This window comes from Dipteris shenzhenensis, chromosome 20 (assembly GCF_047967505.1).
Source record: "Dipteris shenzhenensis isolate YYH24624 ecotype China chromosome 20, Dip_SZ_1.0, whole genome shotgun sequence".
NCBI classification, from domain to species: Eukaryota; Viridiplantae; Streptophyta; class Polypodiopsida; order Gleicheniales; family Dipteridaceae; genus Dipteris; species Dipteris shenzhenensis.
Genome location: NC_141615.1, coordinates 6,846,894 through 6,859,836, shown reverse-complemented (window position 1 = coordinate 6,859,836; position 12,943 = coordinate 6,846,894). Strand labels below are relative to the sequence as shown.

The window sequence follows — 12,943 nt, the reverse complement described above, 5'->3', positions numbered from 1 at the left end:
CATAAAAGCAAAGGCAAAGGCAAGGTTTCAGCTGGTAAACCCCCTCATTCACATTCGGGTCACTCCCATGGTGCCTCTTCTTCGGGGGATAACAAGAAGAAGAACAAATGCAACTATTGTAGGAAACTTGGGCATGATATCTCTGAATGTAAGAAGAGAATTGCATCTGAAAAGAAGAAGAAAGAGTCTGGTCTTTAAGTATCTGATTCTCCTACTCCAGACGACATGAGTCAGCTAATTTTGCAAAAGATCAGCATTGGGCTTTCTTGGTTACATGTCAATATAATCCTAATGTTCATGATGCCTGCATGACAATTTCTTATGTATTTGATGCCTGGTTCTTTGATAGTGGTGCTAGCAAGCACATTACTTATGCGGGAAGTTATTCAGCTTACTAGAGCACACATCTAAGGGGGGAACAGTCACATGTGCCAATAATGCATCATATACAGTGAAAGGCGTTGGGCAAGTTACTCTTAATTCTATTTCTGGTGGTCTTGTCACTCTAGAGAATGTGCTTTATGTTCAAGGCATTCGCAAGAACCTTATCTCTATTTCAGCCATAGCTACTTGTGGCTATCAGGTTCTTTTTTATGGTGTTCGGTGTGCAATGTATGATGCTACACATGCCTTTGCCATGGTCTTGACTAAAACATTGACTAGAGGACTGTATAGACTTGATACCTATGACAACAAATGCTTGGATGATGCTGGATTTATATATGCAAATGCCTTTGCTCTTGATTCCTCTACCATGGCAGATACCCATTTGTGGCATGAGAAGTTTGGACACCTCAACTTTGGGGCTTTGGTGAAGTTATATAAGGATGGTATGGTTGTTGATCTTCCCAAAATGCATATGCCTTCAATGCATGTTTGTGAACCTTGTTTACTTAAGATGCACCGTTTTGCATTTCCTAAGGATGGGAGAGTTGGTGCCTCACGCAAGCTTTTTTTGGTTCATAGTGATGTTTGTGGACCCATAGGGTTGCAGCTCTTGGGAGATTCTACTATTTTGTCACATTAATTGATGACTTCACTAGGTATACATAGATTTTTGCATTGAAATCCAAATCTTTAGTTTATACATGCTTCAAGCATTTTATTACCTTGGCTGAGAATGAGAGTGGATTGCAAATTGCTCACCTTAATATAGATAGGGGGGTGAATATATGTCAAAGGAGTTTGCTGTTTTTTGGCCTACCGTGGCATTTATCATCAGTGCACGGTGCCTTACCAGTGATGGAGACGGCTAGTTGTATGTTGAAAGGCAAGCACTTGCCTTACAAGTCGTCATTGGATGCCGTTATGTGTGCTAATTACATTTTGAACAGATGTCCCACAAAGGCATTGAAGACCATCACACCTTATGAGACTTGGACAGGTCATAAGCCCAAGATTTCTCACATGAGGACTTTTGGATGCTTGGCATATGCCCATGTGCCTTCTCAGACATGCACTAAGTTGGATGATAAAGCTGTCAAATGCATTTTTATTGCTATAGCTCAGAGAGCAAGGGCTACAAGCTTTATCAGCCCCGCACAGGTAAGTGTTATGTCAGTAGGAATGTTGTATTTGATGAATCCTCCGCTATGTCTTTGCTGGACTGTCAAAAACAGCCCGTTGTTGATGCCCAAAATCTCTTTGATAGCTTGATGCCGATATTCAGCCTCATTTACAGCCAGATATGCCTCGGCTTGATCCAGACATTGTGCATAGGGCTCTTGACCATGAAAGAGCCGAAATACCAGAGCCTCGAAAGGTCACCCATTGGCTCCTTGACACATTAAAAGACAGCAAACAGGACACTCTACCAACCCATACTAGAGCAGCTGTCCGGAAAGAGCATTAAGATTAAATGGAAAGCTGATGGTTCAGTGGACCGTTACAAAGCCCGTCTTGTTGCTAAGGGCTATGCTCAGCAGCAAGGCATTGACTTTGAGGAGACTTTTTCCCCCACTTCTAGGATCACTACTATTCACATTGTTATTGCTTTTGCTGCCCACTTTCATTGGGAGGTACATCAGCTTGATATCAAGACAGCTTTCCTTCATAGGTAATTGCAGGAAGAGGTCTATGTTTCCCAACCTCCTGTCTTTGAGGTTGAAGAATTTGAACACAAGGTACCCGCTTAAAGAAAGTCCTCTATGGATTGAAGCAGGCACCTCGATCTTGGTATTCTAGGATACATGCTCATTTGCTGACACTTGGCTTTCAGAACAGCCCTACAGAGGCTACCCTTTACATCCGCAAGAGTGGGATAAATTTGCTGATTTTAGTACTCTATGTGGATGACATGCTTGTGATTGGGACGCATGCTGAGCAAATCGCAGCTTTTAAGCTTGACTTGCAGATGACATTTGCTTGTCTGATCTTGGTCTTTTGCATTACTATCTGGGCATTCAATTTGCTAGCATGAGGGGGGCATTTTGATGTCACAATCCAAGTAGAGGATTGCAAGCTAGTTCCACACCATTAGAGCCTCACTTCTCTTCTGAGGATGTCAGCAGGTAGTGGGTTGTTTGATTTACTTATGCCATACAAGACCCGATATTCAATATGTTGTCGAGCAGATATATGCACAGCCCCTCTACGCACCATTGGCATGCCGTGAAGCATGTCTTCATGTATCTCAAAGACACTCAGCATTTGGGCCTCCTTTATGAGGCTGATTCTTCACTTGTTTTGCATGGATTCACTGATAGTGATTGGGCTGGCTATTCGGACACCCGTGTGTCACATAGTGGCAACTGTTTCATGTTTGGTACTTCAAGCATTTCTTGGTTTAGCAAGAAGTAGAGTACAGTTGCTACTTCTAGCTGTGAAGCTGAGTACAGAGCAGCTTTTACAACTACAGTAGAGTGTGTTTGGCTTCGGAAGTTACTTGCAGATCTTTATGCATGTCATACTGCTCTTACCGTCATCTTCACAGATAGTCAGAGTGCTTTGGCTGTAATTGTCACCACCATCTTTATCGTGTTGCTTCTCTCGGGCTTCTTCTTGGAGTAGTAGAGGACGGTGGACTAAGCTCCTCAAACATCATTGGAGTAGTATGTTCCCCTGTTGTCGCTATCATGACAAAACCTTTAAAGCTTCTGGGAAGAGAGCCAAGTACATGCATGGCCAGTAGACTTGTGTCATTGCCACCAATTGGTCCCTCACGACCTTCACCTTAGTGAGATGGTCATGGATTTGTTCCCTTCCTCCATCTTGGTGAACAGTTGATTCTGGAGGGAAAGGATGCAAGAGGTGTTGTTGGTCTCATATAGATCCTTCGAGATTTTCCATGCTCGCACAAAGCATATTGAGTTTCACTATCACTATGTCAGAGAGAGATTATCAGCAGGTGATATTCAATTGTCTTATGTTCCCACTGAAGACAACTTGGCAGATTTTTTTACGAAGGCTCTACCTCGAATCAAGTTTGATATGTTGTACTCTGTACAGTCATAGGTTGCTATATCCCTATAGGATGAGCATGTGCAACCATGACATTAGATATTCAGGTATCTTAAGCCATGTCCAGGATAATTCAGACCATAGCATGGAGGGGGGTTTGTAGGCCATTCTATGGGCTATCCATAGGTGCCACTCCCCATGGTATGTGCCTTGTAGGCCTAGTTACATTCAGTTAGGTCAGTTGGTAGTTAGTACATGTACCACTTAGGACACTTAGTCCAATTAGGGCACTTAGCCCTAGGGTTTTGTTATGTTGGCTATCTCTTGAACCTCCACCCTCAGTTTTGCAGCAATTCATTACAGCATCTCGTTTTTTGTCTTCTCTCCTCCATTTTTGAGCTTCCATTGCTTGCCATAGCCTACAAGACAAAGGCTCAACCTATTTTGCTGTGCTTTAATGTATCTAGCAGCCATCTAGGGACTGTTTCATATTGCCTTATAAGAGAACTCTCTTCGGTCATTGCTTGTTCTGTGGTAGGCTGATCAATGTGGGGGAATTCAAGCTGAAAATCTGAATCGTTTGTGGCTGTAGGTCAGCTGCTAGTGGCAAGTTGGAGCCTCATAGACTCATCAAAGTCTGAAGTAGACATAAACAAGAGTAGTAATGTATCAAAAACATCAGAAGCAACAACTGCTGGCTGTTCTTGACAGTCCAACAAAGGCATAACAGAATTTTCAACAAAGACAGTATCTCTACTAATAATAATGTTCTAAGTACTTGGCTTACTTTCTGAACTGTAACCCATGAAGATGCATTTTAAGTGCATGGATCTCACATTGTGCCGCATTTGAGATGGAACTTGTGCATAAACAAGGCATCCAAACACCATATGTGTGAAACGACCTGCTTATGGACCAAGCCTCATATGGACTAATTGCCTTCAATACGACCTATTCAAGAAAAAATTTCCCCCATAAGGGCATCCAACCAGAATATGTTGATCATGCATCATGCCATCTCCATCAAAGTTCTATTTTTTGTGTTATGAACCACCATTTTGTTATGGTGTGTATGGCAGAGTACATTGATGAATCATACCACGAGAAGCTGAGAAATCAACAAACTCTTGGGACATATACCTAGATGAATCCAGGAACAGTCCCAAACTCATCCTCTAAAAACACAACATAGTGCAGTTTCAATCTCATGATAGTCACTCACAAGGTTGAAAACCATAAACTCCATCATGCATAGCAGGGACTAGCTACTATGACATCCCCACTGACGTCATCAGCGCCCAACAGTGGGTGTAGACCATAGTATAAAAATATGCTCTCACACATACAAATCCACACACCCACACATACTTGAGCATCCATTTATACAAAGTCTTCGTACTGAGTTTCTGTCGGCACTCCGGAGGTGAAGGGCAGACTCAGCCATGATGAAGGCTAGCACTAAAGGAGAAGGCTAATCAAAAGGTAGTCCAAAATCTCTTCATTCAAGCTACAACTGCTTGTGAAGTCTAAACATTTTCATTTTAGTCTCTCCCCAACGAGCATCTAAACTCTTGGGACATATACTAACCTCCCTTACCAGTGCAAAGTGTCACCAGCTTTCATTCTCAATCATAGCAAGACACTGTTTGAAGCATACAAAGACATTTGTTTTGGATTCTAATGGATAAACTTAAGTGACTAAGTATAAATATCCACCAATAGATGTTGTCCTCATTGGACCACACACATCACTGTGAACTATTTGCAACTTGCAGGCTGCACCAACACTTCCATCATTAGGAAAGAAAAACTGATGCATTTTTCCAACTAAGCATCCCTCACAAAGATGTTTGGATAATGCATGTATCTTAGGGAGATCGACAACCATACTTTCTGAATGTGACCTGATCAAACTCCCATAGTTAAGATGTCCAAAACACTCATGCCACAAATTAAAGTCTACAATAACTCAATCCTCTACTGCAACCTCTCTCTCATAGGCATCAAATTTGGAAAGACCTCCAGTCAGTGTTCCAATAATGATAATGGTGTTGCCATTTCTGAAATCATAAATGGCACAACAGTAACCATCAAAAAACTCTATCTGTAGATTAGGAAATGGATATGAGCTTCTTTTTAAATTCTTGAACGATATAAAACATCCTAAAGAGAGACTAGATCAACAAATGCTGAAGTAAGCTCAACCTGGCCATTGCCTCTCATAGCATATGAAGCATTATTGGCACAAGTCACAATAGCCACCTTAGGTGCATTATTCAAAGAAAGAAACAACTTTTTGCATGAAGTTATGCGCCTAGAAGCACCACTATCAAAGTACAAAGTACTAAATGCATTAGTGACAGCCATACATGAATCATGAACCAAGGGATTATACTAGCATGTGACAATAAAAGCCCAATCATGATGAAAGATAAAATGATTGTTGATTCATCCTTCTCACGTGAAGATGAAGCATTAGTGCCCACAAGGCTAGACTGCTGCTTCTTTTTTAATTCAATGTGCTTCTTGCATTAAGAACTGTCATGTCCTAGCTTCCTGCAATAGTTGCATCTTTTCTTTTTCTTGTTTGCATTTTAATTAGCATCAGAAGTGTTATTAGAATTATTATTGGGTATCCCATATGACTTTGCTGTCTTTCCATTGCCCTTGTGATGGGTAGCAAATGCTTAATCATCATTTTTAGAGCTTTCCGATTTGCAGGGGCTTTGCTATTCGTGCAACAGCAAAGTGACAAGCTGATCAAAGGTATAGTGGTTGGGATTGCCCAAAGGTCTCTCTATGTCACTGCATCTCCCTCAAATAGAGGCCAACACTGACCTAGTCATGGAAGGGATCAGCCGGGAGAGTGGCCCGAACCCGTGCCACACTAGGGGCAAAAAAAGGGGTCCCCCCCTGCCGCCCCTTCCTCGAAGGTCTTTATTGCAAGAGATTAATGTTTACAAGCTGGCTCTTTTTGCGTCTCATCAGAAAGCCACCACAAGGGCCTTAGCCAGTCCTTTGCTTCATCCCACAGTGGCTTGTATAAGTTACCTTCTTGATTGTACTTTGTCTCATAGGCCCGCAGGGTCTTCCAAAGATCCGTTCCTTCTCCCCTTCTTTCTCTCTCCTTCAGTTCAATTTCACTCCCCCTTCCAATCAGTGGTTTCTTCTACTGATTTGAGGTTTCCTATAGTCAACTCCAGGCCATTTTGAAGTGTGAATTTACTCGGGCTGCTGTGTTTTCATCTGGATAGCTGTGAATTTATGTGCTAGTGAGGTTCTAGTGGTATTAGAGCCTAGCATCATCACTTTCCTTGGTGAGCACGATCCAAAGCACACGGAGGTTGTGGAGGACTGCTGCGATTTTAAGAAAGAAAGAAAAAAATAATAAAGATGTATTAACATCCACTGTGGGCCTCGCGGGCCTATGGGACAAAGTGCAAAGAAAAAGAAAAACTCATACAAGCCTCGAGGGGCTGGAGTTTGCAAAGGGCGCGCTAGGGCCTTTGCTGAGTACTAATCTATGCTCATCTATCAAGTACAATCTGAACCAAGTCAGTCTCGGAGTTAGGACTCAGAAACCGAAGCCCAGCACAGTGATGGCTCTCTGGTGAGCTGTGAAGATATCTCGTATCTGCGTTTGTCAAGCTGTCCCACGGTAAGGCGCAGGATGCGGTCTCCTCGATCTCTGAGCTCTCTAGGCTATGTCCAGAGTGGCCCCTCGTCTCTAACTGTCCCCCCTAAGGAAAGCTGTGATAGGTCGGACCTCAATAGAATGTGCTCTAAGCACTCTCTGTCTCGAGCGTGGTCTCTACGTCCCTCTCTCAACGGCACCGTGTAGTCTCTCTCCTGATCCACGCTACCCTCATGTCAGCTAGCGACTCCTCCTCCACTCTGCTGTGTCCTGGGGATGACTCAAATGTAGAGAAGTTTATGACGTGCGCTTTGCCCGGTCAGTCTTTATGTCTTGTGGTCTAGCCATCTACTGCTGCTCTCTGATCTGTCGCAGTAGTGTCTCCCTGTGCCGGCACATCTTCATCAAATAGAGCCCAATGCAGACCTGGTCATGGAAGTGGATCAGTCGTGATAGTGGACCGAAGCCACTACCCCCCAGGTAGAGACAGTGGTAACGTCCCCGGATCTCATAGTAGTAGGCAAGCACATAGAAAATGCTCCTCTATCTCAACCGCCCCCAGCGTACATAGCATACAGATTCGCTGCTCTCTGGGCTCTCCCCGCCTTAATCCTCAGCTGATGGAACAAAACCCAGTGCATGTAAGACTCCTCTGTCCTTGAGATACTGGGGTCTAATGATGAATCCCTCCTCCGATACTCTTAGGAGGTGGTCGCGGTAGAACTGGATTATGGTGGGGAGCTCCTGGTCCAAGTCCGAGATATATGGAGTTGGAGGAGATCTAACCGTATGATACAGTTGATCTCATCTCGTGGGATCAACTCACGAAGCTCCTGGAAGTGCGCATGGAAGCAATGTCGCTCTAGTCGAGCCAACACACCGAGCCCCCCATGTGAGTCGTGCATGGGCTACATGGGTCATCGTGAGAATGAGCCATGTCCCAAAGATGTGTAGGACTGCACTATCTCCACTGGCTCCCCACGGTAAGTGAAGCAAAGTCGGCGGAGCACTGCTCGTGAGGTGTTAAAGACCATAACCTTGGTCTTTCCAAGGTTGACTGCCAGATCTCTCTCTCTGCAGAACACCTCTAGGGCCTCCAGATGTCTCTGCAGCCCCTCCACTGAAGATGATATAAGGACTATGTCATCAACGTATAGCAATATCTATATCATGAGGTCACCCAGTAGTGATTGCTCGCTCCCTAGGCAATCTATGAAGGATGCAATCTCATCGGTGTAAAGTTTGAAGAGAATCAGTGAGAGGGGGTAGCCTTGCTTCACCCCAATCATGCTCTTGACCCAATCCGATAGACCACATGGGGCACAGACTCTGCCTGTGGATGACTCGTATAGGCTCATCACACCCTAGATCAGCATCTTTGGAATCTGCATCTCTTGTAGTCTTCTAATCATGCGGGATCGTGGAAGTGTGTCGAAGGCCTTCCGAAAGTCTACGAAGCATGTGTAGACTTTCTGGTGTCTAGACCTCACCTCCTCAATGATAGCCCTCAAAGTGAAAATGTGATCTAGAGTAGAGTGCTATCTCCTGAATCATGCCTACCCTAGTGCCCACTGTCCCCGTGCCTCTGTATGACTGTTGATCTCCCTCTCTAGTACCGATCCATAGATCTTGGCCAGTGTGTGGCCAATCATAAGGATATGATAGTTCCCAGTATCCATGGAGTCCCCTGCTTTGTGTAGACCTTGCCTCCTCAAGATAGCCCTCAGAGTGAAAATGTGATCTAGAGTAGAGTGCTATCTCTTGAATCATGCCTACCCTAGTGCCCACTGTCCCCGTGCCTCTGTATGACTGCTGATCTCCCTCTCTAGTACCGATCCATAGATCTTGGCCTGTGTGTGGCCAATCATGAGAATGCGATAGTTCCCAGTATCCATGGGGTCCCCTGCTTTGTGTATCGGTATGATAGTGGTGGTACTCCAGGCCGGTGGGAAGCCATGGCATACAGCATGGTTGCACATCTATGCAAGAACCGGGGCCAAGTCCTCCTACCCATGTGCGAAATGCTCAGTCCGTAGGTCCTCATGATCCTGTGCTTTCTGGTTGTGGAGCCAGCAAAGTGCAGCCCGTACATTCTGTGTAGTAAACAAGTGACAGGTAGTGGGCTTGGGCATAGAGGACATATCCGGTGGTCCCTGCCTCGGGACATCATATAAGGAGCATGCATAACTATGCCATACCCTCGGATCAGTAATAGGAATGGGTGGCTTCCCCTTCGAAAGCAGCCCACATTCAGTGGTCGGGTCTCCTCAAAATGATATGATGATCTCATCCATCATGTGTGTGAGAAAGGCTCGTCTGTTACGGCGTGTCAACCGTCATAAGATCCGTTGTGCCTCAAATGATGTCAACTCACCCAAGACTAGCTCCCGTGTGAGGTGAACTCGCGTCTCTCTGCACTCATCATCAAACCAAGGGTTTTGAGGCATCTTCCCATCTCGCGCCCGTGCGGATCGGGTCGTAGGGAAGGATCTCGTGAAAGCATCCTGTGCTACAGAGACAATGGTGTCCGAGGCATGGGCGAGGTCTATATCATCCTCTAGTAGGGTCGGAAGCTCTTTGGCTAAGTAAGGATCAAAGTGGATCTGGGTACGAGCACGTGTGGTAGGAGCTCTCTCTATGACTGGCGTAGTAGCAGAGATGCAGAAGGCCAAATATGAGTGGTCAGCTCCAAGTCGGGAAGGGGACACTGTGAAGTCATGTATCCACGAGACAAAGGCTAAGGAGCCTAGTAGGTAGTCCACTGTGCTAGTCCCACCGCCATGTAGAAAGCAAGTGAACCCCACGGATGATGGCCATCTCTGGACGCCATTGTAGATAATAAGGTCATGGACTGTTCCCAGCTCAAGTGAGTGTCGCCAGCTTAAGGTATCTACAGAGTGTCTCAACATCCTAAGCTCTACTGCATCTAGCTCCGGCACCATGTGTGGATCTCTCTTATATGCTAAGTCTAGTAGGTCCACTTGCCTATGTCTTGTCCTTGCATTGAAGTCCCCCAGAAGGAGGGTGTCTCCCTGTCTAGAGAACTCTATGATGCCATCATGTCGTCTCAAATGGGTTGTGTCCCTCTGTAGTAATCTCATGAGCATATGATCATGTGTCTGGGGAAAAATAGCACACCGCAATGAAGATCGGTCGGCCATCTAGCAACTGGAGTCGTATCAACATATGATGTGGATGCTCCTCTCTTCGTACCACAAATATGAGTGGTCTCAAGTGTGTCTTGAAAAGGACAGCCATGCCTCCAGATCCTTGTACCCCACTGTCTTTCCTCAATTCTCTCCTATGAGCAAACTCCCAGGTGTATCCTGTCACTGTGAGCAGCCCTCTCTCTGGGCTCTAATGTGTCTCGGTGTAGAAGATGATGTCTCTATCAGTGTATCTATCCAAGGAACCACCAGGGTCGAACCAAAGGGTACCGTTACAATACCATACAGCCATACTCATCTTGCTCTGTGCACTCCCCTCTTGGATCCGACACCATCACAATTCCCCTTCTTCCTTCTACCCTCCCCCCTTCTCCCCGTTGTCTTCTCTTTCCACGATAACCATTTTGCCATCCCTGTAAGCAGCCCATTTCCATGCTTCCTTTGCTGCCATTACTCGTGTCATCCCTTCCCTTCTGTGTTCCTGTTGTAGAAGGGTGAGGTCATCATCCAAGTAAATTTTGGTCCCCTTCAGAGATGCTCTCATGCTCATGAGGGAGGACCTATCTACCGCAGTCCGGAGTTTCAGCACTAAGGGTCTTGTTGGTATCTCCGTCTTCCCTACACTCCAAGCTGCCTCACACATAAGGTTGGCCCCCATTTTGGTGAGCATCTGCAATTGGGGTGTCTCCCATTGTTAAGCCTCTAACTAGGACATTCATTGCTTTGCTGGCCCTCCTTTTCTCTTCCTCTAGTGTCTCAGAGATGGAACTCTTTTTTAGGAGCTGCTGATCCTTTTTTAACCACGTCTATCCACTCAAGCATCACTTCTTTTCCCTTATTGAGCTGTTGTGCGGACTCAGCATGTGTACCATTCATGGTAGACTGCATGGCCACCATCTCTTTTTTAAGAGCTGCATTTTCTGCTTTGAGCTCTTCCATAAACCATCTGATGTTTTTTGCATGCCCTTCATTTGTTGTAGCTCAACCCCCGTTGTATGTACTTTGTCTTGGAGCTTGGTCTTCTCATTTTCCCATCCTGCCCTCTCCTTCTCCCATTCTTCTTTCTTGGCCTTTTCCTTCCTCCAATCTCCTTGTACCTTCCCTCCTTGTTTTTTGATCTCACCTAGTGTCTTATCCACATGCACTTTCTCAGCCAATAGAGCCACATTGGTGGCTTCCAGGTTGTCTTTTTTTCTATCAACACGAGGCAAATTTGTTGAGGCATGTGAGTACATCTGTGGTACCTTTAACTGCTGTCCCATTAGTGAGGGCTGCCATAGCTGTCTCCAAAGCTTGTTTTCCCCATGTGTCTTCTAGTCCCGCTCTTGTAGGCATAGTATTTTTGCTCACTGTGAGAAAAGAAAGATATATTAACATCCACGGGAGGCCTCACGGGCCTATGGGACAAAGTACACAGAAAAGCGAACTCATACAAGCCTCAGTGGTGGCGGAAGCATGAGAGAGAAAGGCATATGGGAAAAGGGCTCTGTCTAGCTCAGTTTTTTCATAGCGTTACAAAGCAGAGCTTTGTCGGCATGAGCCTTAATGAACTTCTAGATGGTTGTAAGTTGGATATGCCTCCCACCATTGGCAACAAAGAGATCACAAAGTTGAACAGGAACTAACCAAAGTTGAAGTACTTCCATAGTTGGCTAAGCAGAAAGAGGCAAGGGCACAACAAAGGATGAGCGAGTTTACACAAAGAAGAAGAAAGCAGTGAGAGGAGGGAGGTATTGTATATCTGAAACTACCTAGGTAAATGGAGCTGCAAGCAATAATATTAAATTATTTGACAAGTAGGAGGGTTGTACCTGTTGGAAAAGTGTCTGATGAACTATGGATTTAGTTCATTGATTCACTTGTGGGGTGATTTGGGGTTAGGATATTAAAGGTTCCAAAAGAGTGGTAGTTAGACCTTGGGTCTTTGGTTAGGGCACACCTATGACTTCATGTCATTGAGAGAGTCCCGCAGGGCACCCATCTATTGGTCTAACTTAGGTGGCTGCCACTTATCGAGCAACCAAGCACTCATCACTTCACACACTCTAGGGCAGCCAATCGCATGTGTGTTAGTGCATTTTGATTGGTTCCATCATGTCAATGCAACATAGGAGGTTTGACCATGACCTTTCTGAAAGGCCAAAGGGTGGGTTCACCCTTGACCTTCCTCAACGATTGCTACATATTACGGATTCATTGTGTGGGAAGCTTGGTTGCTACATCTCCATGTGTGCAGCTCTCCATCTCAAAAGAGCATTGTAGCCAATGATTGGCATTTTCAGATTGCAGAAATTCATGTGTGTGCATTGTGATTCTACATGTGCAATTGTGGAGGGCACGTCGGTCTAAAGGGCCTCCCTTGTTTTCTATCAAGACCTATGGCCTATAAGTAGAAATTACATCTTAGGATTGATAAGCCACCTCATATAAATGATGAGGGCCATGTACATTATTCCAAAGAAGAGTAGGAGTAGATAATAAGATATCTGAGGAGTTGTGGAAGCAATCGCATTTAAGGCCAAGTTGGTGCTATTACAAGCTAGACAACAAAAGCCAAAAAGATTTAATTGGAAAACACTCATTAGCGAAGCAGCTTTCATGATCTTGTAGGTTTCTATACTTTCATGAACTTGTAGGTTTCTTGGAATTTTATTGTCTACCTTGCAACAGCAAGGTGGCGCGCTATTGCTATTACAAGGTAGACAATAAAATTCCAAAAAAAACACATAAGCAAGCAGAGTTT

General features: G+C 44.9%; 1 protein-coding gene across 4 annotated transcripts in view; it reads right to left on the bottom strand.

The window, feature by feature from the left end:
- EMB2458 (FtsH extracellular protease family) overlaps nucleotides 1-12,943 on the bottom strand; it is a 190,587-nt gene that overhangs the window by 140,829 nt on the left and 36,815 nt on the right. The gene's annotated exons all lie outside the window — the stretch shown is intronic.